Source organism: Pleurodeles waltl, chromosome 4_1, assembly GCF_031143425.1.
Source record: "Pleurodeles waltl isolate 20211129_DDA chromosome 4_1, aPleWal1.hap1.20221129, whole genome shotgun sequence".
In the NCBI taxonomy this organism is placed as follows: Eukaryota; Metazoa; Chordata; class Amphibia; order Caudata; family Salamandridae; genus Pleurodeles; species Pleurodeles waltl.
In genome coordinates, this window is record NC_090442.1 from 275,327,652 (window position 1) to 275,345,971 (window position 18,320).

The 18,320-nt window shown below is 43.0% G+C and overlaps 1 protein-coding gene across 2 annotated transcripts in view; it reads left to right on the plus strand.

Moving 5' to 3' along the window:
- The window catches only part of SCUBE1 (signal peptide, CUB domain and EGF like domain containing 1), a 2,009,692-nt gene that overhangs the window by 1,946,607 nt on the left and 44,765 nt on the right, over positions 1–18,320 (plus strand). The gene's annotated exons all lie outside the window — the stretch shown is intronic.

Sequence of the window (18,320 nt, forward strand, 5' to 3'; positions counted from 1 at the left end):
AACCCTTAACCTGCGCAGATAAGCTGCAACCACTACCATCCCTTTCCTGAACACCCGAGGGGCGCTGATAAGACCAAAAGGGAGCATGGTAAATTGAAAGTGCTTGTGACCTACCATGAATAGTAGGTAACATCCGTAGGCCAGTAGGATGGGAATATGGAAATAGGCATCCTGCAAGTCCAACGCTACCAGCCAGGGTCCAGGGCAGAAAGGTCCTGAGCTTAGGGTTAACATCTTGAACTTCTCCTTCTTGAGGAAGAGTTTGAGGGACCTGAGGTCTAGGATAGGGTGAAGGCCCTTGTCCTTTTTGGGCACCAAAAGTAGCGGGAATAGCAACCATGACCTACTTTTGGCACAGGGACTTTCTCTATGGATCCCTTGGCTAGGAGAGCCTTGACTTCCTTGCGGAGAAGTGCCAAATGATCCTCCAATAGATGATCAAATGATAGTGGCATGGCTGGAGTGGAAGTCTTGAAGGGGAGGGAGTAGCTCTTTTGGACGATCTATAAAACCCACTTGTCCATGGTAATGGATACCCAGTGGGGCAGGTGATGGCGAATCCTGCCGCCAACTGGTCCCGGATGTTCCAAGGTTTAGAGGCAGAGGAGGAGGCAAGGGAGGACTGGGCACCCACTGACACCCTGATCCACAAGGGCACTGGATGCCGTGTCCTCACAGGGGCTGTACAACATGCACAGGTCGGTGGCCGGTTGGGTGACCCTTCCGTAGCCATGAAAGGAGCGAGAGGTGGACTGAGGAGGGCGAGGAGTGGCTGCGAGGCCAAGGGACAGAGCCATAGCTCTGGAATCCTTAAAGGGCTTGAGGGATGAGTCCGCCTTGTCTCCGAAGAGACGAGTGCCATCAAAGGGCATGTCCATCAAAGATTGCTGGACATCCCCTGAAAAGCCAGACGTCCTCAACAGGGTGTGGCATCTCAAGGCCACCGTTGATGCAACTGATCTGCCCAGTGAGTTGGTCGTATCCAGTCCACAACATATCATGAACTTTGTTGTGTCTCTCCCATCTGTCATGGCCTAGGAGAGAATGTTCCGGGCCTCTTCCGGAACTTGAGGCAGCACTTGCCTGACCATATCCCAGAGAGTATGGGAATAGCGGTCCAAAAGACAGGCGGTGTTCATGGACCACAGCGCTAGACGAGCAGAAGAAAACATCTTCTTCCCCAAATTGTCCATTCTTTCTGATTCACTGTCCGAGGGAGCGGTAGGGAATGCACCAGAGGATGATGAAGCCGGTATGACAAGGCTCTCAGGCGTAGGGTGTTGGGTAAGGAAATTTGGGTCATTTGTCGCAGGCCGATGGAGGCAGGCAACCGTCTTATTCACAGGAGCCCCCTGTGCTGGGTTTGGACCAGGTCCCCACTAGGACGTCCGTAAGCGCTTCATTGAAAGGCAGAAGGGGTTCCGAGTTGGAGGCCCCAGGCTGAAGCACTTCGGTCAGATTAGACCTGACCTCCACAGAAGGAAACTCGAGGTTCAAAACCTCAGCAGCCCTTCTCAACACCATAGAATATGACAGTCCCTCCTCCGTAGCCACGATACGGGGAGAAAACAGGCCAGTGTCAGGGAAGGTGTCCAACCCACTGACATCACCCAAATCATTGTACCCAGTCTATGTCAGGGTCAAGCTGTTCTTCTAAAGGGTACAGCGACCCCTCTACACTATCCCGGTATCCATACCCCTAGCAGTAGGGTTCAGGATCAACCCTGGGCACAGCAGAGCCCATGGAAAACTGAATCAGCATTGAGCGACATCGTTCCAGCTCAAAGTCGTCGTGGATAAATATAGGGTCGACCATCGATTGTGGGCCCAATCGGCACCGGGAGCGTCAACATCTGACCCGATGCCGGGGAAGGTCGCGTTGGCATGACCGGTGTCGGGACGGATCTGGAAGCTGATCCTGAGGTGCACTCTGGAGTCGGGACCGATGTCGCCAACTTGGAATCCGAGGGGGCCCTTACCGACTCCCCTGGGCCCGAAATTGGCAAGGGTGTGTCAAACTGACCAAATATGAGGCACATGGCCCCCTAGAGCTCTTTAAGTTGGGCAGGGGTAGCACCGGCTCCTGGAAATTCAGGGAGACTCGGAGTGGACCCAGACTGAGGCGCTGAGGACGGAGGCATAGAGCGCCGACACTCTTCCCGCATTGTGCAAGTGACTGGGTGAAGCTGAAGAACGTTTTGCCTTCTTTAACTTCTTCTTCTTACTTGAATGTCCAGATTACTTGGACGAAGATGAATGGTGGTGACTCCGCGACCAGTCTCCTGACCTTCCTCCCAAATGGGACCGGGAATGACATGGAGTCGAGTGTCAGACCGCAATGAGTTTCAGGGACTGCTTACTCAAAGCTTTCGAGTTCATGGCCCGACACTCGGAGCACGACTTCGGGTCATGCTTGCGCTCCAAACACCAGAGGCACATGAGGTGCGGATCCATCACTGACATCATGCGGTGACAGGAGTCGCAGGGCTTGAAACCCTCGACGCAAACCAAAACTCACCAAAAACGAATTCGACAAAATGTTGCTGTTAGTCAAAAAATTACTGGGGTAGCTCTTCTCCGGATCTGCGCGTAGGCTGGGCGCAAAGAAAAGAACTGGCGTTAGCACGCCGGGGTGGCCCCTATATACGACTGCGATGTCATTATGGCGACCACAACGCCAACGACGCCCGCAGAGTCAACTGACGCCACCTAAAGGTGCACAGGCGTACTGCTCGAAGAAAAATTCTCCGGATCCTGTCTGACGCCTGGGGAATTTCTAAGGTAAGGAATCCACAGCTAGAAGTCTCTATCAGATGTTTAGATTGACATTGTGGAGAGGTCAGTATCTATAATATAGTGCCCTGTTCCCAATCAATGATTCACTTATCTGTGGTCAACAAAGGAAGTCCAAAATAGGATGGAAGTGTGGAGTATCTGTGAAATTAAAAATTAATCTTCACTGCGTCAAATTTTAAACCAATCATTATTAATTCTGCTGTGCAGCGTGTGATGGGTCCTGACATGAGCATGTAGCATCAATTGCTCTATTCTCTTCAGGTTTATGTTGCTGATACATATAGGTACCATAACATCTTAACATACCCCAAACAATGAAATTCCCTGTAACTACTGAATCAACTAGAGCAGATAAATGAGTGTGTGTCTTTTTATGATCCCATAGTATTACATCTAATATAATATGAGATGAATCCATATGAACTGTATTTAAGATCAGCTTGCCTAGGGTCAAGAATAAAGAGGTGCTCAAAGTAAAGATTTCTAGGTCTCTGAGGCTTGTAATTTCCTGGATACTGCCAGTTGCCTTTCTTGGGACAACGTTGTATAAAATGTATGCCAGAGACAGAATACAAACATAGATTCTTAGACATATGACAGTCTTTTTCTTCCCTTGATATTTGGCAATGTATGTATCCAATCTGCAAAGGTTCTGGGGATAAACTTCTACTTTTCTCCAGTGATGGATCAAAACACAATCGATCCCAAACTCTGTACTTGAAATCACACTGCCTTCTTTCACTTTTACGTTCTTATGATTTATCTGTAAGACCAAGGGCCTGATTTAGATTTCAGCAGATGGTTTATTTCATCACAAACGTGACGGATATCCCGTCCACTATATTACGATCTCCATAGGACATAATGGTATTGTAATACAGTGCATAGGATATCCGTCACATTTGTGACAGAGTATTCCACTTTGCCAAAACCTAAATCAGGCCCTAATGAACTCATCACAATCATTAGTGTCTGTTCAATACAAGAGCTAGCATATTCTTCAAATCTTCACTGAGCCCCTTGGAAAAGAAAGAGTTTTCTCCTTAGATCATCCTGTTTCCAAAACTAAGCACTGAAACTGTGCAAAATACTAAGCAGTTGTTTACCCTTTTTAATTCCAATAAATCAAAATCTGTGGATTGGGCTACTGAATTAGGACCTGATTTAGATCTTGGCGGTGTTACCGCTGCCTCAGCAGACCTGGGAAGCCAATCAAGTTGTGGTGTTCCACCCGCCTTATTTAGCTGTTACCATCCTTCAGGCAGTGTACTGGCGGCAGTTTTCTGATGGAGGGAGGACATCAAGGGACCCAGTGGACATTGTACAATGGCAGTGACTATGGAATATAGGTAAGTCACATACACACACACTGTACCTTTGACATATGTGTCCTTCTGCATCACACAGAACACACACACTATTATCCATTGCCATTCCACCATGACACAACACGTACATGATGCAAACACACATTGTCATATATCCAACACACAACATACACACACCATTGACACTGACTCACACACAAGACAACCAACCACAAACACTCACCTACAAGGCCATTACTCACCCACACCTACAAGGCCATTCACAACATCGAACCAGTCTACCTGAGCCATTGCATCTTCTTCCATAACCCTGCCAGACCTCTCCGCTCCGCTCAGCAATTACTAGCCACCATCCCATGCATATGGAAAACCACCGCCGAAGGAAGATCTTTCACCTACCTCGCAGCTAATAGCAGGAACAACCTGCCCATGCACCTCACACAAAGCCCATCACTCACCATCTTCAGGGAGAACCTCAAGACTTGGCTCTTCGGATGAGGCCCAGTCCCTCCCCCTTAGCACCTTGAGACCTTCACGGGTGAGTAGTTGCGCATTACAAAAACTGATTGATTGAACCACAACCAACACAACTACACAAACACACTCACACATCACAACTACACACAATATCACAACAACAGCCACACAGCAACACTCACCTGAATGTTGCACGCAGCAACACAACACACTGCACAACATGCACAACATCAATGCCATATACAAGTGGCACACATACTGACACAACCACAGCACTCCTTCCACCTCAATAAGACAATCACATTGCACACACACATATACAGAAACAGACTCACACACACAACTGAAAGCACAATACGACAGGTACAAGTCCCCTTGCAATGTGCACACATTGTCAGACGTATGATTTTACATTCATTGTGGTGCCAGCATTCATTTGCCAATGAATACTGACACCAAAATGACATTTGTATATGTGTGCAATATGTGTTGTGTACAAGTGTGTCCCCATCCATGTCTGTCTTATGTCTGCAGTGGTTCCGAGCTCATGTGCAGTGATCCCCCAACGTACACAACCAATGTGGGTTCTCTACCTTCATGTCCAGCAACAGGAGGGTTTGTGATTTCTCCCTGGCCCAGTGGCAGGTCTGACAGGGGGTGTTGTCCAGTCCTGCTTTATACTCTGCAGAGGCAATTACATCACTCCCAAGAACACCAGGGAATTTGGGAGAGACAAACATCACTGCGCCCTAACTTGGATATGGTATGAGATTTATCTCATGCATTTTAGTCATGAAGATAATAAATAACATTTACTATATTCAGTCAGCGCAGCTCTACTTGTTTGCTTTGACTGAGAGCAGAAAAGACAGCTGAAGGAAGGGGAATGAATGCAGGGAAGGTGGTGTGTTTTGTTTAAGGATAGCAGGTAAGATATTTAATTTTCACATTTGCGTCAAGAAGGAGAAGCATGTTATTTACAGCTCTCCCATTATCCTATGCCCCTGTGCAGTAGTTGAAAGGAGGGGCATATGATTTTGGGGGCCATTTATGACATAAAATTAAAGATGGGTAAAAAGTGAGTTACTTGGATGTTTGTTTTTCACCTTGAGGTTCTGAGTGATATCATATCCAACTCGAGCTTTGATATCACTCAGACCCATCAGTGAAAACCATCCCCATAATTCACAGTTACCCATCTATAATTCTATTTGTTTTCTGAATTGAACTATCTCACACTATCTAAAATACTGTGTATGATATATCAGTAAGTTGGAGTTGGGTAACACTCTGCAGCTAAGGGTGCTTGTGAATATAAATGGTCCTCCATAAAATATAATATGAAGTGTTAGTTTGTAATCTAACCTTTCTGTGGTGTGATGACATATGCATGCAGAACATGGTATAAATATGTATGTGCATTGTTATGTGTATTTGTAAAGCACACAACTCACCTGGGAGGGTGTCCTGGCAGTAAGGCAGGAACTGTATGGCCCAAATAATGTTCGAGCTAGATGGAAAACCAAGTCTTCAGCTTCTTGCAGAATTCAAGCACTGATGAGCAGGTGGGAGTTCATGCGGTTGTTAAGGTACATGGAAGCAATATTGTGTAAGCTTTTTATGTTTGCGTAAGGAGTTTGAAGTGTTGTTTTTTGTGTATTTGGAGCCAGCAGAGCTCTTTGATAAACAGAGCATATACAGAGTGGTGTGGGGTTGAAGGTTGAGGGTGAGCCTGATGGTTGCGTTTTGTGTGGTCAGTTGAGCTTTGCTTCCATCATAGATTGTGTTTCTGTAGTCCAGCATAGTGGTGATGAGGGGCTGGGTGACGGTTCTGCTAGTGTTAGTGGGGAGCCATATGAAAATCTCCTTGAGCATCTTGTGTGTGTTGCAGCAGGAGATAGAGACTTGGTTCATCTGGCTGGTCATGGTGAGTTGGTTTTCAATTAGTATTCAGATTTTCTTTGCATGGGTTTCTGGGAGAGGTGAGTGTTTGAGTTTGGAAGGCCACCAGGTTGATTCTCAGAGCGAGATGTCTTTGCCAAACATTCCCACTTCTGTCTTACCTGTGTTGAGCTTGAGGCACTTGGCACTTGGCTTTCATCCATCTGGGACTTTGTTCATGCAGGCAGAGAAATTGGTCTGGGTGCTTGTTGTCTTGTTGGAAAGGGAGAGTTCGAGGTGGGTGTTGTCAGTGTAGGATACGATGTTGATTCAGTGAACACAAATGATGCTGGAGAATGGGGCCATGTAGGCAGTGAAGACAGATGGACTGAGTGAGGATCATTGTGGGACTCTACAGATGAGGTGTATGAAGTAATTGGGACCAGGCTGATCAACTGGATGCGGCTTCTCAGGGAGGAGCAAATCCAGTAAAGTGCAGGACCTTGGATGCTGGCTTCATGCAGTTGTTGCATAAGAATAGGGTAGAACATGACATCAGAGGTTGCAGAAAGATCCCATCGGATGAGTGTCCACTCCCTCTCTGATCATCTGGATGCCGTCCATGAGTGGTGTCAAGGAGGTAGTTGTCAGTGAAGTGGATGGCTAGGGGTTCAATTATTACCTTGATTACAACTGATGGTAGCACTCCAGCAACAATTAGTTCTACTGAAGAAATTCAGCTGATATCACAAAGAGGATTTTCCAGGAGATGATTGTAGGACAATTCAATCTTCAACTGCGCAAGCAGACAAAAAAAATAGCCATTGGGTACCAAGATTCTGCAGAGCCTTGATATACTAGATTTCAAAGATGGGCACCATATTTTAGTTCATGTTTGTTCTCATTTTAAATGTGACTCTCAACACCTGGACGCCATTGTGGTTTTGGAAAAATACAGCAGCCACTCACCATTTTTGCTTCCATCTTAGAACTATAGAACGTTACTTCAATCTGCATTTGATATGTGAATAATCTGATAATGTGAAATTAGTAATCCAAATATAAATGTTCTGTGTGACTAAGGGCCTGATTCTAACTTTGGAGGACGGTGTTAAACCGTCCCAAAAGTGGCGGATATACCACCTACCGTATTACGAGTCCATTATATCCTATGGAACTCGTAATACGGTAGGTGGTATATCCGCCACTTTTGGGACGGTTTAACACCGTCCTCCAAAGTTAGAATCAGGCCCTAAATGTAAGGAACCATAATTGCACCTAAAGCCTATGTTTCTCTATTGCCCCTTCTGGTAAATCCTTTCCTACTCTGACCAGAAGTAATGCATACATTATTCATGTTCCTGACAAACATAATGAGCAATGAGTACTGTTCTCATGGCATATCATGTCACCACCCTAATTCAAAGTTGGCCTCTATAATCAAAAAGTATCTTTGTTGTTTTGTTATTGTAATCATGCAGTTACTATGCGATGCCAATTATTTTGATGTTGTCAGTATTAAGGTCATGTCAAAAAATGTGTTATGTCACTTTTGCTACACCTGACATTGGTGAATCGACTTCTATATTCCAATTCCTAAAATACTCAATAGCAGTCTCAGTCTTAACCGATAGAACCCATAAACCACATAAATTAAATATAATGATAAATGTAAAAAATCCCAAAACAACCAACAACAATATGGTGAGAGGATGTGGTGTTAGGACCAGAGCTGCAGACTTTGGAAATGAGGAACTAGGTTCATCTCCCAGCATTGGCTCCACATTCTGTGATTCTGAGCAACTCATATAATCTCCCAGTGCTTTGAAAACTCTGAAACTGATCATGCTATGTCAACTAAACAGAGGTTTCACAAATAGTGGCTCTCTGTTTTATTAAAATAATAGATTACCTTTATGAAGAAATAGTAAGAAATAGTATACAAAACAATTCACAACATTGTTTAATCTCTCAAAGTAGATATTAAAAAGTGAGGGAGGGTGCTGAACTCTAGCCAATCTGCAGTTTAGGGAGCAGATGCTAATACAAAAAGCTGTGAATACATTTTCTGGACACAATCTTGCAGGAGGGAAAGAGCCAACATTGAGTGGTCCCCTAATGAGGCTGGATTTTATGCACCATATTAATGTGTCCCTTTCACATCTGATGGCCACCTCTTGATTACAGAGGACATAACTGTTATCTGGTAAACTCCTGGCATTTGCTGTCTATTCACATTTGTTAGTGCCACTAGGATTTGATGTCCTCACCTGGCATCTAGTGCCCACTGTTTACATGAATGGAACAACTCTGATCATTGGTGCCTCTGTGGTATCTGGTAGCCTCTCTGGTATCTGGCAGCCTCTCTCTCCATCTGTTTCATTTAAATAAGTTTGTCAAATAAAATAGCATTTGATTTGCATATTTGGAGATGTAAGGTAGTTTGCCTATGTGTGATAGTTGTCAATTGGAAGTCTTAAGGAAAATATTTGGGGACTAAACTAGTTTATTTACGTTAGGACAAAATATGTGTATTTTAAGAAAGATAGAAGCTGATATTTCAAGAACAGATTAATTTTCCAAAAATTAAATCTCTCCCTCTTTTTAGGCCTGGTCCTTTCTCTGTGGAAGCAAAAAATAGTTTTCCATTATTAAAAAATATCCAGTCTGGATGCATCTGAAAACTATTGAACAATAACACTTCTTCACTATGACAGAATACATCACAGCTAGTTAGATAACAATAGTGCAAAGGGGGGGATAAACTTAGATATCTTCCTTGAATTTGATACAGAAAATCACCAGGTGCTGCTAAAAAGGCTTTCAGAGGCATGCTTCAAGGACAAGGTGTGAAACTGGTGTAGGTCATTTTTGAGTGCCACAGAGATCCTTGCTAAACCCAATGCTAGTAATTCTTTATGTCCAACCATTAATGTGTACCATGCTCATTTAGATGTCTTGCCTACTTATATATGACAACACACAGATCATGGCCCAACTAAACCATAAAGCATGGTTGCTTTGGTCAGTTGCTTGCATGCTGTCCAGAAATCCATGAGCCTCAGTTTTTTTTAAAGCTCACTGCCTTTAGGATGGATTTCCTACTTTGGAAGGAGAGAAGCTTTATTAGAACAAATGTTTTTGGCTAGCCCTTGGGTAACCCTCAAATCCGCGTAGTAGATGTTAAATCCTTGAAAGTGATTTTTGGTGACAGCCTGCCCTTTGCCCTCTGTGGTGACTATCTCCTTAGGAAAACCCCAGCTTTCTTCCACAAGGAATTGCATGCATCTCAAGATTCTGCTTGTATGATGGAGTGGGGTTAGTTATTTTTGGTATCTAGCCTCTGAGCTATGGAACAAGCTCCTACCCCATCTAAGACTTAAAATCACTTGGCCTTCAGTAAAGCTGCTGGAGCTTTCCTGTTTAACTAAAGGACTGGCAGTCTTTCTCGGTCTTAACATGTATACAGTACTAGAGTTTTTCAGTTTTAGAAACAAGATGCCAGTGGGTGGTGTAGGCTATGCTTTGCAAGTTAATGATTATCCAACCTGTAGCCTCTCTGATATCTTATGTTGACCGTAGCTAGACCTAAAAAGAAAAGGTTTATAAAGTTTCAAAAGTTACAGTGGAGCTGATGTTGGCACCAAAGCGTATGTAAGGAAATTACAGAAGAGGCAGCCGAAGACAAAGAAATCTCAGCGCCCACAAGGCTGTCTTTGAAACCAAGGGACTTTTAAAAAGTAGTCCATTAGTCCGTTCAGCCATCTCAGCTAGATATAGTGGCATAAAAAGCCATGGGCTTGCCATTGAACCGTTTATGATGTCTGTACAGGACTTTAAATGAGATCCTGGCCTTTGATCAGATGCCAGTGATTTTTCACAAAAGTGGTATTCCATGGCTAAATTTCAGACCTCTCAGATCTTGCTGCTTGATTTTAAATGTGTTGGAGATATTAAGTAAGATTAGGGAAGAGGGCCTGACTAAAAATGATTCCTGTCTAAACGGGACACAATGATGGGTGAAATGGCCAAATACATACCTTTTGTGGTGAGAAAGGGCATAATTTTTCTAGGGTGATGCCAACATCAAAGCAACCAGAGATGATTGATGACATTTGTTGAATGAGAGTGAGATTACTAATAATTTTAAAGTCAAGGTTTTTGACCACATTTACTGGGGCAGAAGCAGAGCCATTATAAGAAGCTAGTGTGAGCTGATCCAGAGACTAGCTGAGCCTCTAATCAGAATAGCCTCTTTTTTATCAGAGCCCAGCCTAGGAGTGGATAAGCCACCCTTCGCCCATGCTAGGATTTGCATCAGCAGAGTTGAAAATCTGCTGCCACAAACCACCAAATGTCCAAGGAAGGAGGAGTTAGGTGTCAGTGAAATACATGTAGAAGCCACAATCAAAGGAGTGGATGAGTCTGGATGTGTTGGGTCAAACGCTTAATGGAGACATTAAGGAAGTGATGGAGGTTGCTGAACTCTGGTCAATCCAAAGTTTAGGGAGAAGATACTAATACAAAAGGCTGCAAATACATTTTTGCACACTATCTTCCAGGAGGGAAGACAGCCAAAATGGAATGGTTTCCTTTCTGTTCTAACCACCTAATGAGGTCCCGCTTGTCAGATGAGTGGTACAGATTAATTTTCCAAAAACTAAAGTCTAGTCTTATTGGCCAGAACAAGTGTATTTCTGACATACTGGTATTGGGGGCACAATAGGTGCAGTTCTAAAATATGTTTATAGCTGATATTTGAGTAACAATTACCAAAAATACCAGGGACAGCAGAAGTAAAATGTGTGTGTGTGTGTGTGTGTGTTTATATATATATATATATATATATATATATATATATATATATATATATATATATCTGTGGGACTTCTATTGCACGAATCTAGTCAAAAGGCAACGGAACTCTGTCCATGGTCAAAGACAAGCACAAAGTCAATGAGTAATATGAGAGGAAGCTGGATTGTGGATGGATAATACATTCTAATGTAGTATTCTTTAGAGGTAAGTATTCAACTCTTGCCTAAATTGAAGCAGTGTTGGGGCGGTCCTGATGGATAAAGGTAGGTTGTTTCACATCCTGGGTCCATTGATGGAAATCGCCTGCTGTCTAGCTTTTAATTTTTTACACTGCTGACCCTGCAGTCTGTTGGTGTCCTGACTGCAGGTGTACCAAGAACCAACAGAGATGGTGAGCTACCAGCAGGAAAAACAAGTGTACTGTTCGTTGACTTTGTAAATTATGCGGTTAGTTCTGAAGATGGTGTAGGATGGCAAGGGGAACTAATGGAGTTCCATCAATATGGGTGTTATGAGACATGATGCAGTGTGTAGGATGCCATTACGTGGTGCCAATGTGGAGTTTGGAAAGCTGTTAGAAATGGGGTCTTTGGTTGACAGTCAGGTTACCCCCTGTTCAAGCAAGGACCCTCACTCTAGTTAGGATAAAAGAGAATCACCCTCAGCTAACCCCTGCTTACCCCCTTGGTAGCTTGGCAGAGCAGTAGGCTTAACCTCAGAGTGCTGGGCGTAAAGTATTTGTACCAACACACACAGTAACTTAATGAAAACACTACAAAATGACACAACACCAGTTTAGAAAAATAGGAAATATTTATCTAGACAAAACAAGACCAAAACGACAAAAATCCAACATACACAAGTCAAGTTATGATTTTTTAAAGGTTTAAAATAAAAAGAGTCTTTAGGTAGTTGTAACAACACACTAGCGCTGCTAGCGTGTAAATGTACCTGGTTTGCGTCAAAAATAACCCCGCACGGGCGGTGTGCGTCGAAAATAACCCTGCACGGTTATATGCGTCGAAAACAACTCGGCACGGCGATGCGCGTCGAAAAAGCCCGCCACGCGACGGTCCGAAAGTCCCGCGGCGCAGGTTGCGATCTCTCAGCCTTCGTCAGCGATGCTGCGCGTCGTTTCTCCTGCTCCGGGCGTCGATTCTCCGGTCGCGTTTCCTACGGCGTCGTTTCTCAGCTGCGGAGCCGGCGTCGCGTCGTTTTCTCAGCCGCGATCGGATTCGCGTCGATCTTTTCTCCGCACGGCGCTCGGTGCGTGTATTTTTGTCCTTAGGCTGCCAGCCTCTCCTTTCAGGGTCCCAGGAACTGGAAGGGCACCACAGAGCAGAGTAGGGGTCTCTCCAGAGACTCCAGGTGCTGGCAGGAAGAAGTCTTTGCTATCCCTGAGACTTCAACAACAGGAGGCAAGCTCTACATCAAGCCCTTGGAGATTTCTTCTTCAAGATGGAAGGCACACAAAGTCCAGTCTTTGCCCTCTTACTCTGGCAGAAGCAGCACTGCAGGAAAGCTCCACAAAGCACAGTCACAGGCAGGGCAGCACTTGTTCCTCAGCGATCAGCTCTTCTCCAGGCAGAGGTTCCCCTTGATTCCAGAAGTGTTTCTGAAGTTTGTAAGTTTGGGTGCCCTTCTTATACCCATTTTAGTCTTTGAAGTCACCTTTCTTCAAAGGGGACTCACACCTTCTTGTGAAATCCTGCCTTGCCCAGGCAAGGCCTCAGACACACACCAGGGGGCTGGAGACAGCATTGTCAGAGGCAGGCACAGTCCTTTCAGATGAGAGTGACCACTCCACCCCTCCCTCCTAGCAGAGATGGCTAATCAGGAAATGCAGATCACACCCCAGCTCCCTTTGTGTCACTGTCTGGTGTGAGGTGAAAAACAACCCAACTGTCAAACTGACCCAGACAGGGAATCCACAAACAAGGCAGAGTCACAGAATGGTTTAAGCAAGAAAATGCTCACTTTCTAAAAGTGGCATTTCCAAACTCACAATCTTAAAATCAACTTTACTAAAAGATGTATTTTTAAATTGTGAGTTCAGGGATCCCAAACTCCACATGTCCATCTACTCTCTAGGGGAATCTACACTTTAATCATCTTTAAAGGTAGCCCCCATATTATCCTATGAGAGAGAGACAGACCTTGCAACAGTGAAAACGAAATTGGCAGTATTTCACTGTCAGGACATATAAACCACATTACTATATGTCCTACCTTATCCATACACTGCACCCTGCCCTTGGGGCTACCTAGGGCCTACCTTAGGGGTGCCTTACATGTAAGGAAAGGGAAGGTTTAGGCCTGGCAAGTGGGTACACTTGCCAAGTCGAATTTACAGTGTAAAATTACACATACAGACACTGCAGTGGCAGGTCTGAGACATGATTACAGAGCTACTTATGTGGGTGGCACAACCAGAGCTGCAGGCCCACTAGTAGCATTTGATTTACAGGCCCTGGCACCTCTAGTGCACCTTACTAGGGACTTACTAGTAAATCAAATATGCCAATCATGGATAAACCACTTACATACAATTTAAACAGGAGAGCATATGCACTTTAGCACTGGTTAGCAGTGGTAAAGTGCTCAGAGTTGAAAAGCCAACAGCAACATGTCAGAAAAATATAGGAGGCAGGAGGCAAAAAAGTCTGGGGATGACCCTGCATAAGCAAAAGTCCAACAAAAGCCATGGAATATGGCATTATCATCATACAGATAACAAGGGTGCAAGGGTTTTAACAGCAGCTCTGAAGTCGCTTTCTTGGAGAAATGGTTTTACTTTCTTTAGAAGAGATAGCTGGTACTATGCTGTCTTTGTTTCAAATCGTCAACCATTTGAACCCAAAAAAACACGTATGCTGTTTTGGAGAATCACACTCACATATCAGCATTAAATATAGTTTCCCCTGGGAAAGGAAGGGGCATGTCTGAAATACTGCCTGGGAACAGATGTTAATTTAATCAGTGAAGAGAAAGGGATATTTATTAGTCTTCTGGTCCTAAGAATAACATACACATGTTTTTGTAATGTAGCCTTTTTGAAAAGAGTGATCACAAACTCAGAATTGTTATTGAGTTAAATACATCTGTAAAACTCCACAGATAGGTACCTGATTCAGGCACAGTAGTCAGAGGATCTGAGCATACTCAGAATGGTTTGGACAATGATGACAGAGAAAAGGACAAGGGCCATTTGGTTCTGCCTTTCGATTGGTGAAAGAGTTGTCCTATACAAAAATGTTTAGATGAGGCAGGGAGAGGGCAGAGGGAAAGCTGGATATAAACTGTGCTAATACCTATGCCAATGGGAAAAGTGAACAGGAGTCTAAAGTTGCACTTAGTCTGAAGATGACTGCAAAACCCCAATTTACTTGCTGGCTAACCACTGAGCAAATCTATGATGTGGACAACTGCTCAGAGAAGACTCACCCTTTATAATAGAGACTTAACATGCACCAACATGTGGTGAATTCTTTCCCAAGGGCGCAATTTACTTCTGTACGAGCATACTCACAAATCTGAGGATTTGCTGCAAAAGCAAATTAGTAGTATGAAAAGGTTGAGGAAATGTGAAGCATTAATGAGCACATCTGCACAGCTGGAAACGTGTCACTGCTGAATAGCTGTGACAGAATAGCTGTGGCAATTGTAACTTTCTAGAACACGCAGGTATTTCAGGAGTCATACAGGGCTAACAGGAAACAGGTATGTTTAAATGTAAACCTTAGAGCATCCTCAAACTGCAACATATTATTACTTATGTCTTTAGTAATATTATTTTCGGTATGCAACCTTTAGTCTGCGGTCTTTTCCCTGCTAGATGTTACCATGCAGGTAAGAAACATGCAGATAACTAGCACACAGGTCTTTTTCTGGTACTTTACCCACTGTACTTTACCATGCAGGAAAGTATTTTTGTTTAAATTACATAATTATTTAATTCTTAAAAAGAAGGGCATAAGGATCAAGGGATGGTTAAGAGTTAAGGGATGAGTAAGGGAAGGTAGAGATACAAAAATGTAGGGGGTTTTAGAGGATTTGGGGTGTGCAGTATTAAACGTTTGGGGAGCTTAGAGGGTAAAGTGAGGTAAGGTTTTTTTTAGACATAAGGGTTGCTAATGGTAAAGAAAAATAGGGGTATTTTAGAGTTCCCAAACAGGTAAAGGGAGGTAAGGGGTTTTAAGGTGAAGCGGGTGGATAGGGGTAAAGGGAAGCAAGAGTTTTTAGGGTTCAGAGGTGAAAAGAGATGAACGGAGGTAAGGGGTGTTTAGGGATCAAGGAAGAGAAGAGGTAAAGGGAGTTAAGTGTTTTTTATGGTTCAGTGGTAAGGAGAGGTAAAGGGATGTGAGGGGCTTTTAGGGTTCAGGGGTGGGTGGAGGTAAAGGGAAGCAGGGACTCTTTTGAGTTCAGGGGGTGGCTAGATTTAAAGGAATTGTAAAGGGGTTTAAGGTTGGGTGGGTAGAGGTAAATGGGTTTTTCGTAAAGGCAGTTAAAGCTTTTAACAAAAATGCAAGTAGGAGGTCTTGGAAAGTTACTCGAAAACAGAAGAAAGGTAAAAAAAAATGGGAGTTGGAGGTTTCCCTTTTCAAATGAAAAATACCCAAAAATACATAAAATATAAATGTGTATATATATATATATATATATGTATATATATATATATATATATGTATATATATTTACACACAGACGTGCATAAATTAATTTTTATATGTTTGTGAGTGCGTGTATATATATATATATATATATACATATATATCTATATGTATATATATTTATTTGCTGAAAAAAAACTAAGGTTAATGTGAAGTTAGAGTTAGGTGAAAATGTTAGTTAAAAAGTAATGTTTTAAACTCAACTAACAACTGAAACTCACCAGTTATTGTTAACTGAAAAAACTATAACTCGTACTTTGCACAGTGTTGACATCAAATCCATGATGTAATTTTGTTGTGTAGCCATTTTAGTTATAGCTCCATACACACTATTTTAGCACACTAGGCCTGCCACTGTGCACTTTAACCTAGACATATTTTATTCAGCTACATTTATTATTTTAACAATAGCCACGTTTGCAGACTTGTTTTATTTTTCTCTATCCAGCTGTTCTTTGCCTAGGTTAGCACTGTGTTCTTAATCAAGACATGTCTTTCACTCTGTGCTTTTCTCAAGGGTGCAGTAAGATAGGTTGCCGGTAAACGTGGTATCGCTTTGTCTCTATTGTTCATACAAACATACACATCCTTACATAAGGACATTTTATCAGAACATCAGCTGTATTATTATAAAAACACTTCTCTGTCCCATACACGTTAGAGGGAGATTCCAGCCATTTGACTACGAATGTATGCTGATTGCTGAAGGCTTCGCTACAGCTGCTTATGCAGACTGCAGGCCTCTTGCTCAGGTATGAGGGATGATGTCTTCCCAGGGGAACCTGAAAGGCAGAACTAGAGCCTAACATACTGTGCTCTAACATAGCCTAGGTATTTAAGGAAGTATTTTAATGACTCTAGTGACAATATGGTAGCGCTATTTTTATGCTTTACTCTTCTTGTCACAATTTTAATCCTGTCAAGCTTCATCGTCCTAGTTATTGCAGTACATGCTTTATTATCTAAGATGTAGTTGCTTCATTAAAACCTTATTGAAACATATACTGCCTATGATTGTCCTTGTATATGTGAGACTAATGTAACTGAGAGAAACAGATGTGATCTGAGTGACCACGATTTCCCTGAGGAGTCAATCATATCATGCACTTGGCTGCCCAATCATCCCTGCTCTTGGGTAGAGATGAGGCACTGCTAATTAGCCGTAGCAAAACCCAGATTAGGCCGACAGGTGTTACCAGTAGTGGGTTAGACTCAGTCCCCCACACCGCAAGTGATCCTGCTGCTCAAATCCAGTAGTCTCATTAGAATAATGAGCCTACGTGACAATTCCAGATGTCATTAGTGTTGTTACCAATGATGCCATAGAATATTTCATGAGTGATATATGTCAGGTCATAAGCTATGCATGGCAAGGGAGTGGGTTATAGTTTCTTAAGTTAACAGTAACTGGTAATTTTCAATTCTTTTTTTTTGTTTAAAACATTACATTTAACTAACATTTTTACCTAACTTTAATGTCACTTAAACCTTTTTTTTTTTTTAATTTGAATTTCTTAGTCTTTTTACTACCATAACTAACTATAAAGTTACTTTAACCTTTGTTTTTGTTTTTTCAGAGACTAATATTTTACCATAACTTACTTTTCCAGCTCTGTGCTGTGCCCCATCTCTCTCGCTGTCCAACCCCTATTGTCATACAATGCCCCAGAGCCCCTACTATTTATTTTTGTTGCTGTACTTCAGTGAATTTTCACAGGGGCATTATGATAGTAACATTAATGGAATGTTCTACTTTTAGCTGCAGGTGGATCGGTCTACGGAAATTAGAAGGCACAACAACAACAAAAAATATAGCACAAAGCCAAATAACACAACAAACACATCGAAGGGCATAACTGAAAGGCATAACACAATCGGCCAGGCAAAACAAACCCCAGTACATCCACAACGCAACATTAACTATGCAATAATACAGCACAAAAACACAACAGCACAAAAAAGAACAGAACACACCATCTCCTCAACAAAATGCAAAATGGCAATAATGCAAAATTATTCGCGTCACACATTACCATCTCCTCAAAGCGGCCTGTATGGTTTCTGTGATAACACTGCTGCTTAAGCAGCGGATTAGAGAGAAACGTGTATATGTGTTTCTGGGTGTTCATATAATCCTAGATAACATGCCAGTGCAGGGCACTGAAGCCTACTACGCCTCTGCCATCGCCCTTGAGATCTACACATTACAGACTTTGAAGTGACCAGACCTCACAACACATTCTATTGCTTTAAGTCTCTTTGGTTGCTCTATCTCACAACTCATTTCAGTGTTCCAAATCGCTGTGATTTCCCACTAGTCAGAGTCCCGCCAAATACCATTTGTCGTGTT